Here is a 24,921-nt window from a genome sequence, read left to right as displayed (position 1 = left end):
ATCACTCACGATGTAGAATAAATGTGATTAATTAATTAATCATATTTAATAAATTAGAGAATTTATATAAATAATGATAAAATAGTTTTATTATTATTTATTTCTACTACCGGCTTAATATTGAACCTACAGGGTCACACCATAAAAAGAGAATGATTTAATGGTGGAGGAATTAATTAATAATGGCTAATAATTATTTATTTGTGAAATAAATAATTAATTGGCAAATTTAATAATTGATTAAATGAGATTTAATTGATTATAAAATAATTAAGAAAAGTTCTTAATATTATTAATTAAAGGATTTAATTTTTGGAAATTAAATCAAGAGAGAGAATTATTTCTAAAGTGTTTAGAAAAAGGATTAATGATTAAAAGGTGTTTTAATTATTAATGAGAATAATAAATGGGATAATAATAATAATAATTATGGGAAAATTTCAGCTGAAAATTTTGCCTATAAATACACTATTATAGACCCTAATTTTATTCCAACCCCATCGAAACCTGAAAACCCAAAAAGTTTGGAAATCCCAATTCTCTCCACCTCCTTCCTCCTCCTTAACATCGTTTTCTTGGTGGGTACCGGTGGAGTGCTTCACACTTGAGGAGCAACTGCTAAGGATCTCTGATCGTTGTCTCCGAATTATTTTAAAAGGTTAGATGCGATCCCTCGAATTTTTATTCACGATTTATATGCTTTTATATGGATTTTATATGTGTAAAAGTATTTTGCCATGACCCCGCTACGTTAAAAATCCAACAATGATATCAGAGCCAGGTTGTATGCATATAGATCTGTGGTAAAAATTTAAGAATTTTATGTGCTTGTATGAATTTATTATGATTTTTACAAGTTATATCATGGATTAATTTTGTCTGATGAGAAATCGTTTCTCATAATAATTTTGAATGTTGATCTGGGTTCTACAAGTGTTGTAGATCGTCTGGGTATTTTTTCATAATTTTATGATGTATAGATTTTTTATTATGAATTTTTGAAGTTTTTGCAATTAAATTCGTAATTAAATAAGTAAATATATGTATATATAGTATATATATATGTTTGTATATTCATCTGTTGTACATCTGTAAGTTGCTGTACTACTTCTGCTGTACGGAGAAGCACAGAAAGACAGACACGGTACAGAGGTGTCAGGCGGCAAACCGAGGAAAGAAGACGGCTGCTGAAATAAAAAAAAATAAAAAATAATAGGTGTGTAACCTGTGGCGCATTCACGGAATGCGTTACACTCTTTAATGGCTTAAAAGGGGTGTAACGCATCACCGGAATGCGTTACAGGGCTTGTAACGCGTTCCTGTAATGCGTTACAGCCCGTCTGTTGATTTTAAAATTGATTTTCTGGGAGTTTCGTAACTCCGTTTTGGGCGTGCAATATACCGTTGGATTCGTTTTTCCGAGACGGATCTAATGGAGTGATCAATTTTAGTTTATATAAAAGTTTTGAACTGTTTATATTTCCATGAACTGTTTTTAAGCTATTTTTGACTGTTTTAGTTGCTTTTAAATGCTTCATGTGATACATAGAGATGTATAATGCTTAGAAGAATGTGCTAGATGATGTAACATGCCTACCTTGATGTTTATTCATGTTTATATATGTGATATATGCTTAGTTTATCATGCGATGATAGATTTAGGTGAACTTGAATGAACATAAGGCGTTTGTTAGACAACCTAGTTTAGTGAAATTGTTTCATAACCTTAATAATAATATTATGAATACAATCATGAGATTCTTGTGTTTATGAAACACGTAATTGAATATGAATTTTCGATATGAGAGAAAGGATGATTCTGTCAACAACAGATTTCTATCTGTAAGAAAGGGTTATTAAGTGACGCCTCTTGACAATGCTCCACCCGATCTGGGAATCATCTGATTATTGATTATTGATTTGAAATATTTAATTTAAAAGGAAGAATTTCTTTATAATATGATTATGATTGTAACGTAATATAATCCCTCTAAAATTAAATAATATCAAGTAGTAATTTGCCAATGATACAACGGGCTTGTGTCGGTCATAGCCTTCCAACATGGTAGAAAGTAGTTGTTATTTTTGAATCATTGTCGTTTCGTGCCACAACCGAGGGCTTTGATTTCGAAATAAGAAATACTTGTCTATTATATAGAGATGTGTACATAGAATAAGAATCTAAAGGTCGTTACGTGCCACAGCCGTGGGCCTTTAGGGACTGATTCAATTGTACGGAATGTTGGGTTAGACTTGACTTAGAATATTGAGTTTGTCATGCCACAGCCGTGACTCAATTATTCAAGAGGCTAAAGTTTGATTAGGGAATAACATATGTAATTGACAAGAGTTGTCTGCCTATTGAACATTACATGGCGTTTCGTGCCACAGCCGGGGTTGTGTAATGGAATGTAGGATCCCTATTCCCACTAGCATTATGAATGCTTAATTTTTCACGTAGGGGGTTGAATAAATTAGATAAACTAGTGGGAGCCACTTATGAATAAAGACCCAATTCATATAGTGTTTTAAAATAAAATTGAATATTTGCTAAGTGTTGTTATGTGTTTATCATTTACAGATTTACTTTGTACGTTATGTCTTCTGCACTATCACTCAGGAGCATACTAGATGCTCACAAATTGACTGGTCCTAATTATGCTGACTGGCTTCGAAACTTGAGAATTGTTCTCAGGATTGAGAAGCTGGAATACGTGATTGACTCACCTAAGCCTACTGAACCTGCTAGTGATGCACATAATGATGAACATGTTGTGTATCGTAGGGGGATAGATGATGCAAATGTTGCTCAATGCATCATGCTAGCTTCCATGAACATTGAGCTACAGAAGCAACATGAGCATATGGATGCTCACACTATCCTCATGCATCTACAAGAGTTGTATGATGTGGCAGGGAGGATAGCTCGATATGAGATATCGAAGGAGCTGTTCGGTTGTAGGATGTCTGAGGGATCATCTGTGAAAGACCATGTACTTAAGATGATCAATTTGATTGAACGTCTTGGACAACTTGGTTTTGTCATGGATGGGGAGCTGAGCCAAGACATGGTCTTGCAATCGCTTCCGAGTTCGTTCTCGCAGTTTGTTGTGAACTTTCACATGAATAAGTTGGATGTCAGCCTGCCTGAACTCCACAACATGTTGAAGACTGCGAAATCGAATTTTCCCCTAAGAAGAGTTCTGTTTTTCTAATTGGTGAAGGTTTCAATCCTAAGAAAAGGAAGAGGAACCCTTCCAAGAAGAAGAAAGTAGGTGAGAAAACGCCGGTTCCACCAAAAGCTGAAGACCCCGAGAGCAAAGTTGTTTGCTTTCACTATAACAAGGTGGGGCACTGGAAGAGGAACTACAAGGTTTACCTTGCAGAATTGAAGAAGAAGGGTAGTGAGACTACCGCTTCTGATTCAGGTATGTTCATGATAGAAGTGAATATGTCATTTCTACTTGGGTATTAGATACCGCCTGTGGTTCTTATAACTGCAATTTGTTGCAGGGACCAAGGAGAAGTAGGACTCTTGAGGAAGAGGAGGTGATTCTACTGATGGAAATGGAGCAAGAGTTGCTGCTGAAGATGTATAATCATTTCATTTACATATGCCTACGGGCAAGACCATTGTTTGAAATAATTGTTATTTTGTTCCCTCGATTGTGAGGAATATTATTCTCATGTTAGACTTGGCTGGATTTTCATTTATTATTGAGAATAATGAATGTTCTATTCTTAGAGATAATATTCTTTATGGACGTGGTACTTTTAATAATGGTCTGTATATATGTGACATAATTTACTTCAGATTGAACAAACTAATAAAAGAAAAGGGATGATGAAAATCTCACTTTATAGTGGCACTGCAGTCTCCATTTAGTGGACATGGAGAGAGGGCTGCAGATTTACTAGGAATGGTACACACAAATGTATGTGGACCAATGTCTACGCAAGCCATGGGTGGATTTTCATACTTCATTACTTTCATAGATGATAGATCTGGATTCGGATATGTGTTTGATGAAACACAAGTCTGAGGCCTTTGAAAAGTTCAAAGAATATAAGTATGAAGTGGAGAAACAACCAAACATAGTATTATAACTCTTCGATTAGATCGAGGTGGTGAATACTTGAACGGAGAGTTTCTGGATTATCTCAAAGTAAATGGTATAGTCTCCCAGTGGACTCCTCCAGATTAGTATCTGAAAGGAGAAATCGAACTTTGTTAGACATAGTTCGGTCCATGATGAGCTATGCAAATCTTCCAGTATTCCTATGGGGTTATGCATTGGAAACCTCAGCATATTTACTGAATAAGGTGCCTTCCAAATCTGTTCCTCAAACTCCGTATGAGATATGGAAAGAAAGGAAACCGAGTCTTAAACACGTTAAGATTTGGGGATGTCCAGCTTATGTTAAGAAAGTTGACCCAGATAAGCTGGAATATCGATCCGTAAAATGTAGTTTTGCGGGATATCCTAAAGAGACTTTAGGGTATTACTTTTACACCGATCATCGGGTGTTTGTCTCCAGACATGCTACCTTCTTGGAAAAGGAGTTTATCCTTGAAGGAAACAGTGGGAGCAAAATTGAACTTGATGAAGTTCAAGAAGCACAAACTACTACGGATCAAGTGGAAACACCTGTTCTGACTGAACAAACTTTTGTGGAATAGCCCATTCGTAGGTCAGGGAGAGTGTCTCGCCAACCTGAGAGGTAATATGGCCTTGTCATTGAGAATGACAATGAGTTGTCGATCATTGATTATGACGACCCTGTAACCTATAATGAGGCTATGAGTAGTGTTGACTCAGAGAAATGGCATAGTGCCATGAAATCCAGAATGGAATCTATGTATACGGTATACAAAAGATAGATTATAGCAGATGGCTAGGTGGAGACCTTTAAGGCCAGGCTTTTGGGAAAATGATTCAAACAAAGGCAATGGATTGACTTTGATGAAACCTTTTACCTGTAGCCCTGTTAAAATCAGTTCGGATTTTGCTTGCGAATGCTACTTACTACGACTATGTGATCTGGCAAATAGCCAGATGGTTTTTCTTTCCAAGGGAAATGAAAACCTAGTGTGTAAGCTGCTGCGAACCATATGTGGTTTAAAGCAAGCTTCTCGAAAGATGGAACATTCGTTTTGATGAGACAATCAAAGAGTTTGATTTTATCAAAAACGCAGATGAACCATGCGTCTACAAAAGGGTTAGTGAGAGCGCGGTAACATTTCTTATATTGTATTGAATTAGAGTTGACACACATAACAACATAGCAGATCCACTCACAAAGCTACTTTATGAAAGTCATTTTGATCGTCAAGATGGGTATTAGATACCAGAGTGATTGGCTTTAGTACAAGTGGGAGATTGAAAGGAATATGTCCTAAGTCCAATCGTGTATTAGGATTTAGGAATAACTTTTATGTAATCTGTTTTGATTGCATTGATATTAATAAAGACTTGTTTTGTTTTTATGACGGGCTTTATCTATTTAAGTGTTTAAATAAGATATACCATAGTTTAGAGTAAAGCTTTTTATGGATTATAATGAGATCATAATAGTGAGACCTAAAAAGATGATAACTCTAAACTTAAATAGTTCCTGGTCATAGGATTACTAACTGGTAATTAATAATCCGCAAAGATCGGTACATACTATGCTTGCTTCATTATGAAGGATGTCTGTTCTCATAGACATTTGTGTGGTGACACTATAGCTAGTATGTAGGTGCTTATTATGAAATAAGTTCACTGAACATGACTCGCCCAGCTGAACAACTGATGGAGTTCACTCACGTGTCAGCAGTTGTTCACTTAGTAATAGTTGTACAAGTATCCATAGACTTGAGGTCATCATAGTCATCTTGTGTACACTGAACTATGCTTTGGTTTAGTTCTTAGTCTCCAGGGACAATTATTAGGGCTCTTCTGGGTATAGGAATTTGTACACGAAGATAGTGTATGATCAATAAAGGATCTACCCCTTCCAGTGAAGGAAGCGAATGTTCAAGGCTGATCCACTTATGCTAGTTCAGGAATCTCTGGCCAGAGTGAATGAAATTAGAAAGGAGTTTCTAATTTGCATAGAACTACGCATAGTAAATGGTAAGCAAGTGATTGAATTAGATAGGCTTGACACGAGATCCATGCCTTGTATTTAATCGGAACATTGTAGGGTAGAAGGAGTTTATTGTACGGTAACTATTCACTGACAGGTTCTTGGTATTCTAAGCAGTGAATTCATATTATCCGGATAGTCGCGATATGTTGAGAAGCATCACTCACGATGTAGAATAAATGTGATTAATTAATTAATCATATTTAATAAATTAGAGAATTTATATAAATAATGATAAAATAGTTTTATTATTATTTATTTCTACTACTGGCTTAATATTGAACCTACAGGGTCACACCATAAAAAGAGAATGATTTAATGGTGGAGGAATTAATTAATAATGGCTAATAATTATTTATTTGTGAAATAAATAATTAATTGGCAAATTTAATAATTGATTAAATGAGATTTAATTGATTATAAAATAATTAAGAAAAGTTCTTAATATTATTAATTAAAGGATTTAATTTTTGGAAATTAAATCAAGAGAGAGAATTATTTCTAAAGTGTTTAGAAAAAGGATTAATGATTAAAAGGTGTTTTAATTATTAATGAGAATAATAAATGGGATAATAATAATAATATTTATGGGAAAATTTCAGCTGAAAATTTTGCCTATAAATACACTATTATAGACCCTAATTTTATTCCAACCCCATCGAAACCCGAAAACCCAAAAAGTTTGGAAATCCCAATTCTCTCCACCTCCTTCCTCCTCCTTAACATCGTTTTCTTGGTGGATACCGGTGGAGTGCTTCACACTTGAGGAGCAACTGCTAAGGATCTCTGATCGTTGTCTCCGAATTATTTTAAAAGGTTAGATTCGATCCCTCGAATTTTTATTCATGATTTATATGCTTTTATATGGATTTTATATGTGTAAAAGTATTTTGCCATGACCCCGCTGCATTAAAAATCCAACAGTAAAATGCTTCATCCGTCGGGAGACAATCAGCTTCATCCGTCGGAATACAAAGTGCACCATCCGTCGGGTCATCAAGAGAAGCTGGAAGTCAGAATAGATCACTTACAGAAAGCTCTCCTTTTTCAAATCAAAGATTTACAAACTCAGGGGATGTTTCTAATAATCAAAACTCAATCACACATCAAGACAACAATGAGGCCTCTTCATCTAGAGCTAATCTACCTTAAAAAAGAAAATGGATTAAGGATCACCCTTTTGAGCTTATCATTGGTGATGCATCTTCTAGAGTTCAAACAAGGAGAGCAACTCAAGAAGAATGTCTATATAGCAGCTTCCTATCTAAGGAAGAACCAAAGAAGGTAGAAGAAGCTTTGTTGGATCCTGATTGGATTTTAGCTATGCGGGAGGAGCTAAACCAATTTGAAAAGAACAAGGTATGGAAGCTGGTACCCAAGCCTAAAGGAAAGAATCCAATTGACACCAAATGGGTATTCAAAAACAAGATGGATGAAAATTGCATAGTAGTAAGGAACAAAGCTATATTGGTTGCTAAGGGCTATCGTCAATATGAAGGAATAGATTTTGATGAAACTTTTACTCCTGTTGCAAGACTTGAAGCCATCAGAATTTTCTTAGCCTATGCAGCTCATGCCAATTTCAAAGTATATCAAATGGATGTCAAAAGTGCTTTTCTGAATAGAGATTTGGAGGAGGAAGTCTATGTTAGTCAGCCTCCTAGTTTTGAAGATCCAAATTTCCCAAATCATGTCTACTATCTTTTGAAAGCACTTTATGGACTAAAGCAAGCACCTAGAGCCTGGTATGACACTTTATCAAAGTTTGTTTTGGAAAATCACTTCACAAGACGTACTGTTGATAAAACTTTATTCTTTAGAAATGTTAATGGCTCCAGTATACTTTTTCAAATTTATGTAGAGGATATTATATTTGGCTCTACAGATCAAAAAAACATTACAAAAAGTTTGTCAAACTGATGCAAAGTAAGTATGAAATGAGCATGATAGGAGAACTAACTTACTTTCTTGGTTTACAAGTTAAACAAGTTAGTGATGGAATATTCATTAGTCAAATTAAATACATTCATGATCTTTTAAAGAAGTTTGAACTAATGGATTGCATATTTGCAAAAACTCCCATGGCCACTGCAACTAAGCTTGAATTAAACATTACTGAAAAGTCTGTGGATATTTCAAGCTATAGGGCCATGGTTAGTTCACTTCTGTACTTAACAGCTAGTAGGCCATATATAATATTTGCTACTTGTCTTTGTGTTAAATTTCAGGCTAATCCTAGAGAATCTCACCTAGTAGCTATTAAGAGAATTTTCAGATATCTCAAGGGAACACCAAAACTTGGCATTTGGTACCCTGGAGATTCTGGTTTTGATCTAACTGGTTATTCAGATGCAGATTATGCAGGTTGTAGAATAGATAGAAAAAGTACAACAGGAACCTGTCAATTTCTAGGGAATAAGCTTGTGTCCTGGTTCAGTAAAAAGCAAAATTTAATTTCTACTTCTATAGCTGAAGCTGAATATATTATTGGTGGTAGTTGTTGTGTACAGATTTTATGGATGAAAAACCAATTGTTGGACTATGGTCTACAAGTGGATAGAATTCCCATTTTCTGTGATAACACAAGTGTAATTTCCAATCACTGAAAATCCAGTGCAACATTCAAGAACAAAACATATAGACATCAAGTACCACTTTATAAGGGAACATGTGATGAATGGTACTGTGGAACTTCATTTTGTTCCAAGTGAAAAGTAGCTTACAGACTGTTGGATATATTTGAGATGTCATGTCTAATAAATTTCATGTTTAGTTCTCAGATCTTGACAAACAGGAAATATCAGTTCTTACTGGAATTAGTACTTACTGGAAGTCAGGATTTAATGTCATATCAGGACTTAAGGTCATATCAAAACTTAAGTACGAGAGGACTTGCAGTTAAGGAAGGAAGCTGATTAACAGTAGAAGATCAAGACTAATACAGAAGAAGATATGCAAGGAAAGAGTTAGAGGACTAGAAGAATTATATAAGATATCTGATTGATATATTTTAGGAGATAGAATTATATTCCATATCAATTAGAAGTTATCTTGTAACTATGTACTACATAAACACAGGCATAGGTTTACACTATATATGTTATCATTATTGAGAAGATCTTACATTGTAACCTAGCAGCTCTCGTGATATTTGTTCATCACTGAGAGAGGACAGTTCCATTGTAACAGAGTTTATTATATCGAATACATCTGTTTTATGTTACTTGTATTCTAAATCTATTTGATTCTAGTCTACACTGTATTCAACCCCCTTCTACAGTATTGTGTGACCTACCAAGTGGTATCAGAGCCTATCTGTTAACACACATACAGTAAAGATTCAAAACAATCATGTCTGAAGAAGCAGAAAATCCAACCAATCCCGCCAAAACTGAAGAAACTCCAAAGACTCAAACCCACAGTCGATATGAGACTATTAGGGTTCCCATGCTGAGACCTTCTGAGTATCCCATATGGGAAGTGAAGATGGTTATCTTTCTGGAAGCCACAAATCCAGAATACCTTGACAGAATTAATGAAGGACCACATAAGCCAACCAAAGTCTCTGTTGTAGTTGCAGATCAGCCAGCAAAGACCATACCAAAGGAGAAAAGTGAGTATATAGCTAAAGATATCTCATCTATTGCCAAGGATGCAAAGGTAAGGCATTTGCTGCATAGTGCCATTGATAATTTCATGTCAAACAGGGTAATTCACTGCAAGACTTCAAAGGAGATATGGGATGCTTTGGAGACAAGATGCCAGGGAACTGATGCAATCAAGAAGAACATGAGGACTATACTCACTCAAGAGTATAAGCACTTTGACTCAAAAAGTGATGAGTCATTAACTGACTTATATGACAGGTTTGTCAAACTCTTGAATGATCTGTCACTGGTGGACAAGGAATATGATCTTGAAGATTGAAATCTAAAATTCCTTTTAGCTCTTCCTGAAAGTTGGGATATGAAGGCTACTATTATAAGAGACAACTATGCTCTTGATGAAACTACTCCTGATGAAATTTATGGTATGCTCAAGACTTATAAACTTGAGATGGATCAAAGAAGCAAGAGACAAGGGAGAAAGTCAAGGACAGTTGCTCTTAAGGCTGAGCAGGAATTCCCCAAAGTGGCTGTCTCAAAGAAAGGCAAAGGAAAAGCTCTCATCACAAAATCTAATTCAGAATCATCAAGTTCTAATGATGATGATTCAGAAACTGAAAGTTTACCTGAAGTAGATGTTGATGAAGAGATGATGAAATTGTGTGCTCTTATGATGAAGGGTATCACAAAGATAGCCTTCAGGAAATTCAGAAGGGGAAAAAAGTTTTCCAAGAGAAGTGGAAGTTCTGATAAGAAGGGTTTCAGAAAATCTAAAGGCAGAGGAGGAAAGTCTGACATAGGAGATTACTCAAATGTCAAATACTACAATTGTGGTGAAAGAGGCCTCATATCTCGTGACTGCAAGAAAGGAAAGAGTGAAAAAGGCAAGGCACTTGTCACAAAGAAGAAAAGCTGGACAGACACTTCAGATTCTGAAGATGAGGTGAACTATGCCTTGATGGCAAATGCTGATGGTAGCCCTGAAACTGTTGAGTTAAAGGTACCTCAAACAACTTATGTCTTTCATATTGATGATATTACTGAGTTGAGATTATATCTTAAAAACATGTTTATAAGCTACAGAGATCAAACTTTAACATGTGAAAGATTAACTTCTGAAAATCTTGCTTTTAAGAAAAAGAATGATTATTTAGAAAAGGAGTTAGTTATGTTCCATCAAACTCAGAAAGAGAGAGATGATGCTTTTTATGTAAGAGATGAATTGTTGAAATTGAATAAATCTCTAAAAACTGAAGAAAAAGAGATTATCAGGACTTGGACTAACTCTGGCAGAACAACTCAGAATTTACTAAGTAGTGGAAACTGGAAAGAGGGCTTAGGTTATGGAGATGACAAAAGTGAAAAGGGAACTGAACAAATTGAGCCAATTGTTGTTAAACAAACTGCTAAGCCAAAGGTAAATCCTGTTAAGTTTGTAGCTAAAACTGTAAAGTTTGATTCTGAAAAGATGAAAGAGTCTGTGAGAGAAGTTAAGGAGAAGTCAACTTCTGACAAATTAGAACAGGATAAACCAGTTGAAGTCAACATAGGCTTAATGACAAAGAAGCAGCTTCAGCATAAGCTGAAAGAAATAAGGAATGTCAACAAGGTTAAGGCAGCTAGGAAAAATGGGAATGGAAAGGAAGGTGTTAATAAAAGCAATAATTATATGCCTATTCCTAATGCTCCTAGAAAAAAATATTATAACTGTGGAAACTCTAACCATCTTGCTTCTTTTTGCAGGAAGAATAAGAATATAAACTCTTTATCTCCAAAGTCAGGAGTTAAGAGTCAGTCTGTTAGGTTTAAGCCACAAAATCCTTATTTTCATTGTGGTAGTTTATGGCATTCCATTTATACTTGTAAGGAATATCATAATTTATACTATGATTATTATCAAATAAAACCTTCTTTGAAGAAAGTTGCTTTAATTCCTTCTAGTGTAAAACCTGAAGCAAAGTCTGATATAAGTTCTGATAAACAGCATGTTAGCATAAACTCTGTTATTAAATCTGCTGCAAATGCTAACAAACTTAATAAGGCCAAAGGATCCAAGCAAGTTTGGGTCCTTAAAACTAACCATTACTGGTCTTTGTGATTGCAGGGCAACAGGAGAAACATCCTAGTACTGGATAGTGGATGTTCAGGACATATGACTGGAAATAAAGCCCTGCTCTCAGACTTTATGGAGAAAGCTGGCCCAGAAGTTTCTTATGGAGATGGAAACATGGGAAAAATTCTGGGATATGGCAATATTAATCTTGGGAATGTCATCATTGAAACAGTAGCTCTTGTCTCAGGACTTAAACACAATATGTTGAGTATAAGTCAAATATGTGACAGAGATTATCATGTAGATTTCTTTGAAGAACACTGTGAAGTTATAAGCAATTCTACAGGCAAAGTGGTTTGAAAGGTTACAGGCATGGTAACATTTATGAAGCCAGACTTTCAACAAGTACTGATGGTTCTGCAATCTGTCTGTTGAGTAGAACATCAATTGAAGAAAGCTGAAATTGGCACAAAAAACTCTCTTATTTAAATTTCAACAATATAAATGAGCTTGTAAAGAAAGATCTTTTGAGAGGATTGCCAAAGTCAGTTTTTGCTCCTTATGGCCTTTGTGATTCATGTCAAAAGGCAAAATAAAGAAAATCTCCTTTCAAGAGCAATACTGAGTCATCAATTCTTGAGCCTTATCACCTACTGCATGTTGATCTATTTGGCCCAGTCAATGTCATGTCTATTGCAAAGAAGAAATATGTTATGGTTATAGTGGATGAGTTCACAAGGTACACTTGGGTGTACTTCTTGCACAAGAAGAATGAAACTGCATTTACTCTAACTGATCATGTCAGACAGCTGGATAAGTTGGTCAAAAATTCTGTTAAAATAATAAGGAGTGATAATGGCACTGAGTTCAAGAATTCGATTATGGAAGAGTTCTGCAAAGAGCATGGAATCAAACAGGAATTTTCAGCACCTGGAACTCCACATCAAAATGGAGTTGTAGAAAGAAAGAACAGGACTCTCATTGAAGTTGCACGAACTATGCTTGATGAAGCAAAGCTGCCAACCTATTTTTGGGCTGAAGCTGTGCAGACTGTTTGTTTTACACAGAATGCAACACTCATAAACAAGCGTGGAAAAACACCATATGAGATGGTGAATAAAAAGAAGCCAAATCTAAAATACTTTCATGTATTTGGTTGCAAGTGTTTTGTTCTTAAGACTCATCCTGAGCAGCTGTCAAAATTCGATCTAAAAGCTGATGAAGGAATTTTTGTTGGATATCCACTTTCCACAAAAGCCTTCAGAGTCTACAATTTAAGAACAAGGATTGTCATGGAATCTATCAATGTCTCTTTTGATGATAAGAAGATTACTGGACTTGAAGATTTCAATGATCATGATCAGCTAAGATTTGAGAATGAAGATTTAAATTCTGATTCTGTAAATTCTGATGACTTTAATCCCGATCTTCTAAGTTCTGACGGTTTAAGTTCTGATGTCATTGAAACTGTGTTAACAACTCCAAAGGAAAATGCACCTGTCCAGGGGGAGCAAACTGAAGATCCTACCACATCTCAGGACTCTCGAGAAGTATCAGAACCTGTCACTGGCTCTTCAAGTTCTGATTCATCTAGTTCTGATGAGCCAAGTACTGATAATTTTGGAAGCTCTGATTCTTTAACTCCTGAAAAATCAAACTCAAATTCTGAAGTCTCAGAGAGCATAACTACAGGGGGGCATCAGAAAATGCTGATGGAGACAACATGGATCATGGGGGAGGATCCAGTTCTAGAGATCAACTTCCATCTACAAGGAAGTGGACTAAATCACACACACCTGATTTAATCATTGGAGATCCTGAAGCAGGTGTCAGAACCAGAACTAAAACTTCAAATGAATATCTCTATCATTCCTTTCTATCTCAGACTGAACCAAAGAAAGTGGAAGAAGCTCTTCAAGATGCTGATTGGGTGCAAGCAATGCAGGAAGAGTAATGAATTTGAAAGAAATAAAGTCTGGACCCTGGTGCCAAGACCAAAGAATAGATCTGTTGTGGGCGCAAAATGGGTGTTCAGAAACAAAACTGATAGTGATGGCATAATTACAAGGAATAAAGCAAGGCTGGTTGCTAAAGGCTACTCTCAACAGGAGGGTATTGATTATGATGAAACATTTGCACCAGTTGCTAGATTAGAAGCCATAAGGATCTTTTTGGCTAATGCTGCTCACAAAAAGTTTAAAGTCTTTCAAATGGATGTGAAAAATGCTTTTCTCAATGGAGAATTGGAAGAAGATGTATATGTTGAACAACCTCCAGGCTTTGTAGATCCTAAATTTCCCAATCATGTCTACAGGCTTGACGAAGCACTTTGTGGCCTTAAGCAAGCTCCAAGAGCATGGTATGAGACTTTAGCTCAATTCCTTTTGGAAAGTGGATTTCATAGAGGCATAATTGACAAGACTTTATTCTACCTCAACCATGGAAAGGACTTACTTTTGGTATAGATATATGTTGATGATATCATATTTGGTTCTACAAATGCCAAACTCTGTAAGAAGTTTGCAAAGCTAATGCAGTCAAGATATCAAATGAGTATGATGGGAGAACTCAGCTATTTTCTGGGCCTTCAAGTCAAGCAAAATGAAGAAGGCACTTTCATCTGTCAATCCAAGTACACCAGAAATTTACTGAAGAAATTTGGAATGCAAGATTGTTCAACTGCATCCACTCCCATGGCCACTCCAACCAAGTTAGATAAGGATACTGGTAAATCAGTAGATATTACTAACTACATAGGTATGATTGGCTCTTTACTTTATTTAATTGCAAGTAGACCTGATATCATGTATGCTACCTATCTTTGTGCAAGATTTCAGGCTGATCCAAGAGAACCTCACTTAATAGCTGTGAAAAGAATTTTTAAGTACCTTAAGGGTACAGCTGATCTGGGATTGTGGTATCCTAGGGAATCATATTTTAAGCTAATTGGTTACTCAGATGCAGATTTTGCAGGATGCTAAATAGACTGGAAAAGCACTAGTGGAATCTGCCAATTTCTGGGAGGCAAATTGGTTTCTTGGTTTAGCAAGAAACAGAAGTCAATTTCCACATCAACTGCAGAAGCAGAATATATTGCTACAGGAAGCTGTTGTGCACACATTTTTTGGATGAAGAATCAGTTACTGGATTATGGGTTAGAATTTTCTAAAATCCCTATTTATTGTGATAATCAAAGTGCTATTGCTATGACAGGTAATCCAGTTCAACACTCAATGATAAAGCACATCAGCATTAGGTACCATTTCATAAGGGAACATGTGGATGAAGGTACAGTGGAATTGCATTTTGTTCCAACAGATCAACAGCTAGAAGATATCTTCACAAAACCACTATGTGAAGCTACTTTTATAAGATTGGTAAATGAACTTGGAATGGTTTCAGGTTCTTTCTCTAAATCTGCTTAATTTTTGTTTTCATGCATCAGACTTTATGATCAGTATTTACAGATTGTATTATCTCTATGTAATCTTTGCTTAAAATTTGAAAATTCATTAAATGCTGATTGTTATCTGATGTGGATCTTTATACTCTGATAAGTGTTTTGAATGTTCTGTGACTATTCAATCCAATGAGGATAACTGTGCTAGATGCTAACCTAGTAGTCTTTAACATACTAGAAATCCCATGTTTGAATTAGTTGTTCATGTGGAAACTCATTAACACAAGCAAATTCTGATATTGAGCTTAGTCAAGTTTACTTTGTGTATCTTATTACTAAGTCACAAACTAGAATCTTGTTTCTTATCTGTTAGATTCTGATGTCAGTAAATCTTAAGGATGAACTACATGCTAGTAAGCCTCACTTATCAAAAGAAAAGAAAAGAAAAGTCAGGTATTCCTTTGAGATCTAGAGTAAATATGTGGAAGGGAACACCCAAGTGCATTGCTGGTATTAAGTAATATGCATTAGAAAAGCAAATAAATTTTCTTGGTGACTTTTCACATTCTCTGATTATTGGAGAAATACTCTGACAACAGCATAAATTCTGATAAGCAGTCGTGACTCACTTACACTGAGAAGCCACTGTAAAAAGGAATTTCAAAAGATGCATAAAATGAGCACAAACAGTTGAGGTGGACTCATGCATAAATTTGTTTTATAGTAGACTTCATGATTGATGACAGAGTTTAAGCACTTTTCTGAGTTATGCCTTATTTCTAAGATGTACTGAAGTTTATCAGACTTTAATTTTTATCTGATATTTTGCTGAATGCACACACTTTCACTCCATATGAATGATGAAAATTATTGTGGTGATTAAGTTGTTTTTGACAAACAGTTAAGTGTCATTTGCATAACTTCTGAGGACAAGTTCTGATGATTAAACTCTGAAGAAAACAAGTCAGTCTTTGTACGGAGAATTACAGAAACAAACATTCACTTATTAAGTATAGAAGCCAAATTATGATGACTGGTAAAATCTGATATAAGTTAAGTTCTGATATTAAATCCTGATGGAATCCTTGATGCTTATGTGGCATTATTCTTTACTTGACTTATTTGTGGTAAAATCTGAAATAGTCATATTTAAATCAGAATATATATGGGTAAGATAAAAATAGTCATAATCATTATGGGTTAGTGGTTAACGTGTTGGTCCTGAAAAACTGCATGTACACGGTAATTATTGCTTATTTTACGTGCCCATTAACTCCTGCTCTAACCGTTTACTGACTGTTCACATGTTGCCAGCTGTAAAGTGTATCCCATGCTTCAAAAATATAATTTTTGAGTGGAGAGAGTATATATATGGGAGTTAAAAGATTTTCTAATCTTTTATTTACTTTTCTATTTTTCATCTCTCTTATTCTCTCTCTCTCTCTCATATTCTCTGAAGCATTTTCTTACAGGACTTTTATCAAACACTTTGCAAACACTCTCTTTCTCACTTAGTTTCTTATAAAAATGGCACCAAAAGACTTGATTTTCAATGTAGCTAAGTTTGTCCCCAACAACTATGCGTCTATTCTTAGCAAGGCTGAAACTCCATCGAAACTTCACTTTATTCAGGATTTTTTCGCTAATTCTGATATTGGGTATGCTTTGACCCAACCAGAAGTAATCTCTAGAACCCAAGTGCTGGAGTTTTGGAGAAGTGGAGTATATGATGATGGTGGTGCTCAAGGGTCCCCAAGTATTATCTTTTCAATAGGGGAGGATGAGCATGTCGTGACATTGGCCACGGTTCGACAAGCACTACAGCTACCTGAGAACTGCGTTTATTCAACTGTTGAGGAACCAGTTCTTCAAAATATGATGGCCAGTCTGGGGTATGAAAAGATATTGGCAAAGATGGGTCAATTGAAGAGATCCAACATAAGGAGGGAATGAAGTTTCTTCTTTGACTGCATTACAAAGACCTTCGCCAATAAATGTTCTAATTTTGATGCAATCCCCATACTCAGTCAACAAATCGGGTATGCTCTCATTAATCAAACTAATTTTGATTATGCAAGTGTTGTTTTAGGTTTCATTGGGGATAGGATGACAGAAGATAGAAATATTGTCTATTTTGCTTGATTCTGTCAGCTTATTTATAGCTTTTGTTGTGATAATAAACCCCAATTAGCTAGTGAGTTAATTTCACCATTTAGACTAGCTAAAAGAGCTTTTAATGACTTATTATCTACTGATAATAAGAAGGCTGTGTTGAGACCCCTCTGAATTACCTTATATGTCAAACAAGCCTTAATAAACTATGATCCAAGAATATACACTACACTTTATCCTGAAGTTCAACCATCTGAACCATAACCATCAGCACTTACCACCTCCACACAAACACCTCAAACTTCTGCACCATAACCAAAATCTGCCATCAGACCTTCATCTTCCAAACCTTCTAAGAGGACAAAGTCTATTCCTCAACCTCCACAGAAGAGAAGGAAGATGATCCTCAGAGATGAATCTGATAGTGAGGATGAAATACTTGAAGCACAGGTTCCTGCATCGGAACCTGTGATAAATGAAGCTGAGATTGTTACTTCTTAGAAAGAAATAGCAACTCAAAGTTCTGATACTTTGACAAGGAAACTTGTAAATTCTGATGCTGCAACAGCAACTCCTTCTTTGGCAAGGAGATTGAAGAAAATGAAGGCTAGGAGGTATTTGGCTAAATCTTCATCAGAAGATAATGAAGAAGCAGAGGAAGGGGATCAGAAATCTTTGATCTCACAAGAACCAATCATTATTGAAGCTCTGATTTCTTCAGCTCAAGCCACAGACACTGCTACTGATACAATGGTTACCCCTCCTAACTCTCCAATAAAAGCTACAGGTGATGTTAAAGAACAAACTGACAACTCTGAAATAGATATTCATAATTTGAATATACCTAAAGTTCTTTATCTGGAAGCTCCAACTACTGAAGCTCAGCCATCTACAGTCAAATCTTCAATCTTAGATGTTGAGATAGCATCTACATCAAAGAGACCAGCTTTGGAGATAAATTCTGATGATCAGAATTTAGATGATGATATTTTTGAATCTCCAGTTGCATCACACACTCTTGTACTGTCAGAAAATGATGAAACTTCCTCAAGTTCTGGAGATAGTATTTCTGTTGAAACTCCAGTTCCTATTCTGGGAAAGGAAGCTTTGGTGAAGAAATTTGTTAGACAAGATGCTCCTATACCTTGGGAAGAAACTCACATGGGAGTTGAGTGGACCAAGAAGTGGATTGAATCAGATTTTATTGCATGCACCAAAATTCTGACAGAGCATGTATCAAAAGCTGATGAGTTATTATCAAATTTTAATTTCAAAACTCAACTCAAGGTTACAACTATGAGTACAAGAAGTCTTCATGGTCTACATTCTATTACTCATGCTAAAGTTTACACTCAGGGAACAAGCTGATAAACTAGATCTATAGCTCAAGCTTGACAAGAATAGGTATGTCAGACCTACTCTTGAGAAAATTGAAGCCATTGAGAAGGTTCAAGAGGAGCAAAAGACCCAAATTGTTGAGGTTCTGGTTAATCAAGCTTCTCAGAAAGCTCAATTGGATGAAATCCAATCTTCAGTTGAACTTCTTCTCTCTCTCTTACTTCCCGATGATGCCAAAAAGGGGGAGAAGGTAGTTAAGTCCAAATACTCACCTACTCAGAAGGATGATAAAGGTGATGACCAGGGAAACTCTGAAAAGAGCAGAGGTCAATGAAAAGTTCAAGGAAAATCTTTTATATAGAACAAGTTAAGTTCTGATGCTGTGAATGTTCAAATTCTGAAGTCAAGTGCTGATAAAAAAAAGTTTGATGTCAAGTTTTAATATTCTAATTCAGTCAGGATCAAAAGACTCTCAAAAGTTTATGCAAACTCTGAAGCTAAAAGCGAAGCAGACTACTGTTTATTACAAAGATCCTAAAATCCAGACACTTAATGAGGAGATAGAAAGAAGATTATTTCTGAAACACAATCCAAGAATGGATTTAGAAGCTCTCAAGGAGGAAGAAGCTAGATTTGCAACTGAGAAGACAAATCTTAAGTCTAAAGCTTCTGATGCAAAGAAACCTCCAAGGCCTAAGGAAAAAGGCATTGTGATCAAGGAAAAGTCAAATTCTGAAATTTCAAAGTTCAAGACTAGATCACAGACTGAGAGTGATCCCAAAGATAAAGGGAAAGGAAAAGTTGATGAACCAATCAAGTCACTGGATATGAAGATTTCTCAACATCTGATGAAACCAGTATGCAAAATGGTTCAAGTAACTGATGATAATCTTGTTGAAGATGAAACTGTTCAAATTCTGAAAACAAGAAAGATAATTGAAGAATCTAAAACAACCTTTGATACTGCTCAAGTTGTTCAGAATGAAGGACAACAAGCTACAGAAGAAACAACAAATTCTGATCAAGTTGATTTGAATAAAATGACAATTGCTGATAAGAAGCTGTTATGGAAGATAGCTACTCCAGTTGAACAAAAATCCAATCTCATGATTAATCAACTCACTACATTTGGGTTGAGAGCCAAGCAACCTAGAGATAGAGCTGGATTAGGTTCTGACGAAGAGAAGATTCAAACAGGAGTAGAAGTTACTCTAAGAGATCCTTTCATGTTGACAGACAAACCATATGAACAAATAAAACAAAAGCACCTTGACAAGGTGTTGTCTGTTCAAGTTGTGATTGAAAGAGATATGTCCTAAGTCCAATCATGTATGAGGATTTAGGAATAACTTTTATGTAATCTGTTTTGATTTCATTGATATTAATAAAAGACTTGTTTTGTTTTTATTGTGGGCTCTATCTATTTAAATCTTTAAATAAGATATACCACAGTTTAGAGTAAAGCTTTTTATGCATTGTGATGAGATCATAATAATGAGACCTAAAAGATGATAACTCTAAACTTAAATAGTTCCTGGTCGTAGGATTACTAACTGGTAATTAATAATCCGCAAAGATCGGTACATACTATGCTTGCTTCATTATGAAGGATGTCTGTTCTTATAGACATTTGTGTGGTGACACTATAGCTAGTATGTAGGTGCTTATTATAGAATAAGTTCACTGAACATGACTCACACAGCTGAACAACTGATGGAGTTCACTCACGTGTTAGCAGTTGTTCACATAGTGATAGTTGTACAAGTATCCTTAGACTTGAGATCATCATAGTCATCTTGTGTACATTGAACTATGCTTTGGTTTAGTTCTTAGTCTCAAGGGACAATTATAAGGGCTCTACTGGGTATAGGAATTTGTACACGAAGATAGTGTATGATCAATAAAGGATCTACCCCTTCCAGTGTAGGAAGAGAATGTTCAATGCTGATCTACTTATGTTAGTTCAGGAATCTCTGGCCAGAGTGAATAAAATTAGAAAGGAGTTTCTAATTTACATTAAATAGAACTAAGCATAGTGAATGGGAAAGCAAGTGATTAAATAAGATAGGCTTGACACAAGTTCCATGCCTTGTATTTAATCGTGACATTGCAGGGTAGAAGGAATTAATTATACGGTAACAACTCACTGAATAGGTTCTTGGTATTCTAAGCAGTGAATTCGTATTATCCGGATAGTCGCGATATGCTGAGAAGTATCCCTCACGATATAGAATAAATATGATTAATTAATTAATCATATTTAATGAATTAGAGATTTTATATAAATAATGATAAAATTGTTTTATTATTATTTATTTCTACTACCGGCTTAATATTGAACCTACATGGTCACACCATAAAAGAGAATGATTTAATGGTGGAGGAATTAATTAATAATGGATGATAATTATTTATTTATGAAATAAATAATTAATTGGAAAATTTAATAATTGATTAAATGAGATTTAATTGATTATAATAATTAAGAAAAGGTTCTTAATATTATTAATTAAGAATTTAATTTTTGGAAATTAAATCAAGTGAGAGAATTATTTCTAAAGAGTTTAGAGAAAGGATTAATAATTAAAAGTTGTTTTAATTATTAGTGAGAATAATAAAGGGTTAATAATAATAATATTTTATGGGAAAATTTTCAGCTGAAAATTTTGCCTATAAATATACTATTATAAACCCTATTTTTGCCTCAACCAAAAAGATTTACAAAACCCTAATTCTCTCCATCTCCTCCTCCTTCATTACATCATTTACTTGGTGGATACCGGTGAAGTGCTTTACACTTGAGGAGCAGCTGCTAAGGATCTCCGTTCATCGTTCTTGGATCGCTATTAAAGACCTCAATCTTTCCATTAACGTAAAGCTTCTTAAGGTAAACACACTGAACTACGAATTAAATATTATTTTTTCGCATGGATCCTGCGGAGGGTTTCGGTTTTTTTTAAGATTAAATTTATGTTTTCGCTGCGTTTATGTGATAAAAACCCTTCAATGGCATCAGAGCTACTTGCGATAATTCGTTTATGTGTTTAACTGTTTTCGATATATGAGCATGTACGTGATTCGCCATGATTTGATGTTGATATAATATGCTTATATATGTATGGTTTTAATATATGATATCCATGTGAGTTGTATGATCATAAGATGATTATGCAATCTGTATATATACTGATATATACATGATTTATGTTTATTCTAATTATGAGAATCATATTAGATACGGATTCTGAATTGGCTGCTGCAGATTTGCTGAAATCTAGGTCTGGTGTCCGATTTACTCAAACGAATACCCTATTCCATAGGTAAACGAGCGTTTGAACAAAACTGATAGCAAAAGCTATCAACGACTCGTCTGTAAGGCGTTTGACGTCGTTTACTTCCCGTAAAGTGTGATTCTTGTTTTTCTGATTTGATTCTGATTTTTTTGATTTTTGTCATATTTTCTTTTTATGATTAGATCATGGATAATATGATATGTTAAGATCAGATTATGTGTTTTAACATGCTTTTATGTGTTGTATGAGCATGGTGGATGGTTATGGCCTTTCGACCTTAGTGTAATGGTTTTGGTTTTGGTTTTAAATACGACTTGCATGTCGTCAATCTTTGTAATAATAAATCTCGAATGTAACTCGAGTTATTCTTATAAGTTCATTAGATTAGTTTTACTTTCAATCATGTAATATAATTGAAGACTCAAGAAGGCTATCCAATGGAGGTGATACAAAGAAGAAGACGAGGCATACAAGAAGTCTAAACAAAGAAGAAGACTTATGTAATAAGTAGTTGTATTTATTTCCATCACCATTTTAGATTGACCTTGATCTTTATCATGAGCTTGATAAAGATCACATAGGATGGGGCCATAACCAAACACATTTACTTTATTACACTTTACATTTACTTGTTTATTTAATTTTATATATGAGATATATGCCTATGTTTACCATGCGATGATAGATTTAGGTGAACTTAAATCAATATAAGGCGTGCTCTAGAAAATCTAGAATAGGAATCGTTTCTTGCCTTAACAATAAATATTATGAATACGATCATGAGATTCTTGTGTTTATGAAACACGTAATTGAATATGAATTTTCAATATTGAGAGAAAGGATGATTCTGTCAACAACAGATTTCTATCTGTAAGAAAGGGTTATTAAGTGACGCCTCTTGATAATGCTCCACCCGATCTGGGAATCATCTGATTATCGATTATTGATTTGAAATATTTAATTTAAAAGGAAGAATCTCTTTATAATATGATTATGATTGTAACGTAATATAATCCCTCTAAAATTAAATAATATCAAGTAGTAATTGGCCAATGACACAACGGGCTTGTGTCGGTCATAGCCTTCCAACATGGTAGAAAGTGGTTCTTATTTTTAAATCATTGTCGTTTCGTGCTACAGCCGAGGGCTTTGATTTCGAAATAAGAAATACTTGTCTATTACATAGAGATGTGTAGATTGAATTAGAATCTAAAGGTCGGTACGTGCTACAGCAGTGGGCCGTTGGAGACTGATTCAATTGTACGAAATGTTGGGTTAGACTTGACTTAGAATATTGAGTTTGTCGTGCCACAGCCGTGACTCAATTATTCAAGAGGCTAAACTTATATTAGGGAATAACATAAGATGTAATTGACAAGAGTTGTCTGCCTATTGAACATCACATGACGTTTTGTGCCACAGCCGAGGTTGTGTGATGGAATGTAGGATTCCTATTCCCACTAGCATTATGAATGATTAATTTTCACTTAGGGGTTGAAAAAATTAGATAAACTAGTGGGAGACACTTATGAATAAAGACCTGATTCATATAGTGTTTTGAAATGAAATTGAATATTTGCTAAGTGTTGTTATGTGTTTATCATTTACAAATTTACTATATTCGTCATGTCTTCTGCACTATCCCTCCGAAGCATACTAGATGCTCACAAGTTGACTGGTCCTAATTTAGCTATTTGTTTTCACTGTAACAAGTTGGGGCACTGGAAGAGGAACTGCAAGGTTTACCTTGCAGAATTGAAGAAGAAGAAGGGTAGTAAGACTACCGCTTCTGATTCAGGCATGTTCATGATCGAAGTTAATATGTCACTAGGTCAAATTTCTACTTGGGTATTAGATACCGCCTGTGGTTCTCATATTTACAATTCGTTGCAAGGACTAAAGGGAAGTAGGACTCTTGAAAAAGATGAGGTGATTCTACGTATGGGCAATGGAGCAAGGGTTGTGGCCATATCTGTAAGATCATTTAGTTTACATATGCCTACGGGCAAGACTATTATTTTTAATAATTGTTATTACGTTCCCTCTATTGTGTGGAATATTGTTTCTATTCCTATGTTGGATGTGGATGGTTTTTCATTTATTATTAAGAATAATGAATGTTCTATCCTTAGACATAATGTTCTTTTTGGACGTGGCATTTTAAATAATGGTATGTATGTATGTGACATAGAGCATGATTTACTTCAGATTGAACAAACTAATAAAAGAAAACGAGATGATGAAAATCTGACCTATTTATGGCACTGTAGGCTAGGTCATATTAGTGAAAATAGACCGCGGACATTGCATAAGGAAGGGTTACTTGACCCCTTTGATTTTGAATCATATCCTACATGCGAGTCTTGTCTATTGGGTAAAATGACCAAATCTCCATTTGTGGACATGGAGAGAGGGCTGCAGATTTTCTAGGATTGGTACACACAGATGTGTGTGGAACAATGTCTACGCAAGCCATGGGTGGATTTTCGTACTTCATTACTTTCATAGATGATAGATCTAGATTCGGATATGTGTATTTGATGAAACACAAGTCTGAAGCCTTTGAAAAGTTCAAAGAATATAAACATGAAGTGGAGAAACAAACCAAACACAGTATTATAACTCTTCGATCAGATCGAGGTGGTGAATACTTGAATGGAGAGTTTCTAGATTATCTCAAAGAAAATGGTATAGTCTCCCAGTGGACTCCTCCATATACTCCACAGTTAAATGGGGTATCTGAAAGGAGAAATCGAACTTTTTTAGACATGGTTCGGTCCATGATGAGCTATGTGAATCTTCCAGTATTTCTATGGGGTTATGCATTGGAAACCTCAGCATATTTACTGAATAAGGTGCCTTCCAAATCTGTTCCTCAAACACCATATGAGATATGAAAAGAAAGGAAACCGAGTCTTAAACACGTTAAGATTTGGGGATGTACAGCTTATGTCAAGAAAGTTGACCCAGATAAGCTGGAATCTCGAT

The sequence above is a fragment of the Apium graveolens genome, chromosome 5, assembly GCF_009905375.1.
Source record: "Apium graveolens cultivar Ventura chromosome 5, ASM990537v1, whole genome shotgun sequence".
Lineage (NCBI taxonomy): Eukaryota > Viridiplantae > Streptophyta > Magnoliopsida > Apiales > Apiaceae > Apium > Apium graveolens.
The sequence above is the reverse complement of the archived record's forward strand: the minus strand, read 5'-3'. Positions refer to the sequence as shown.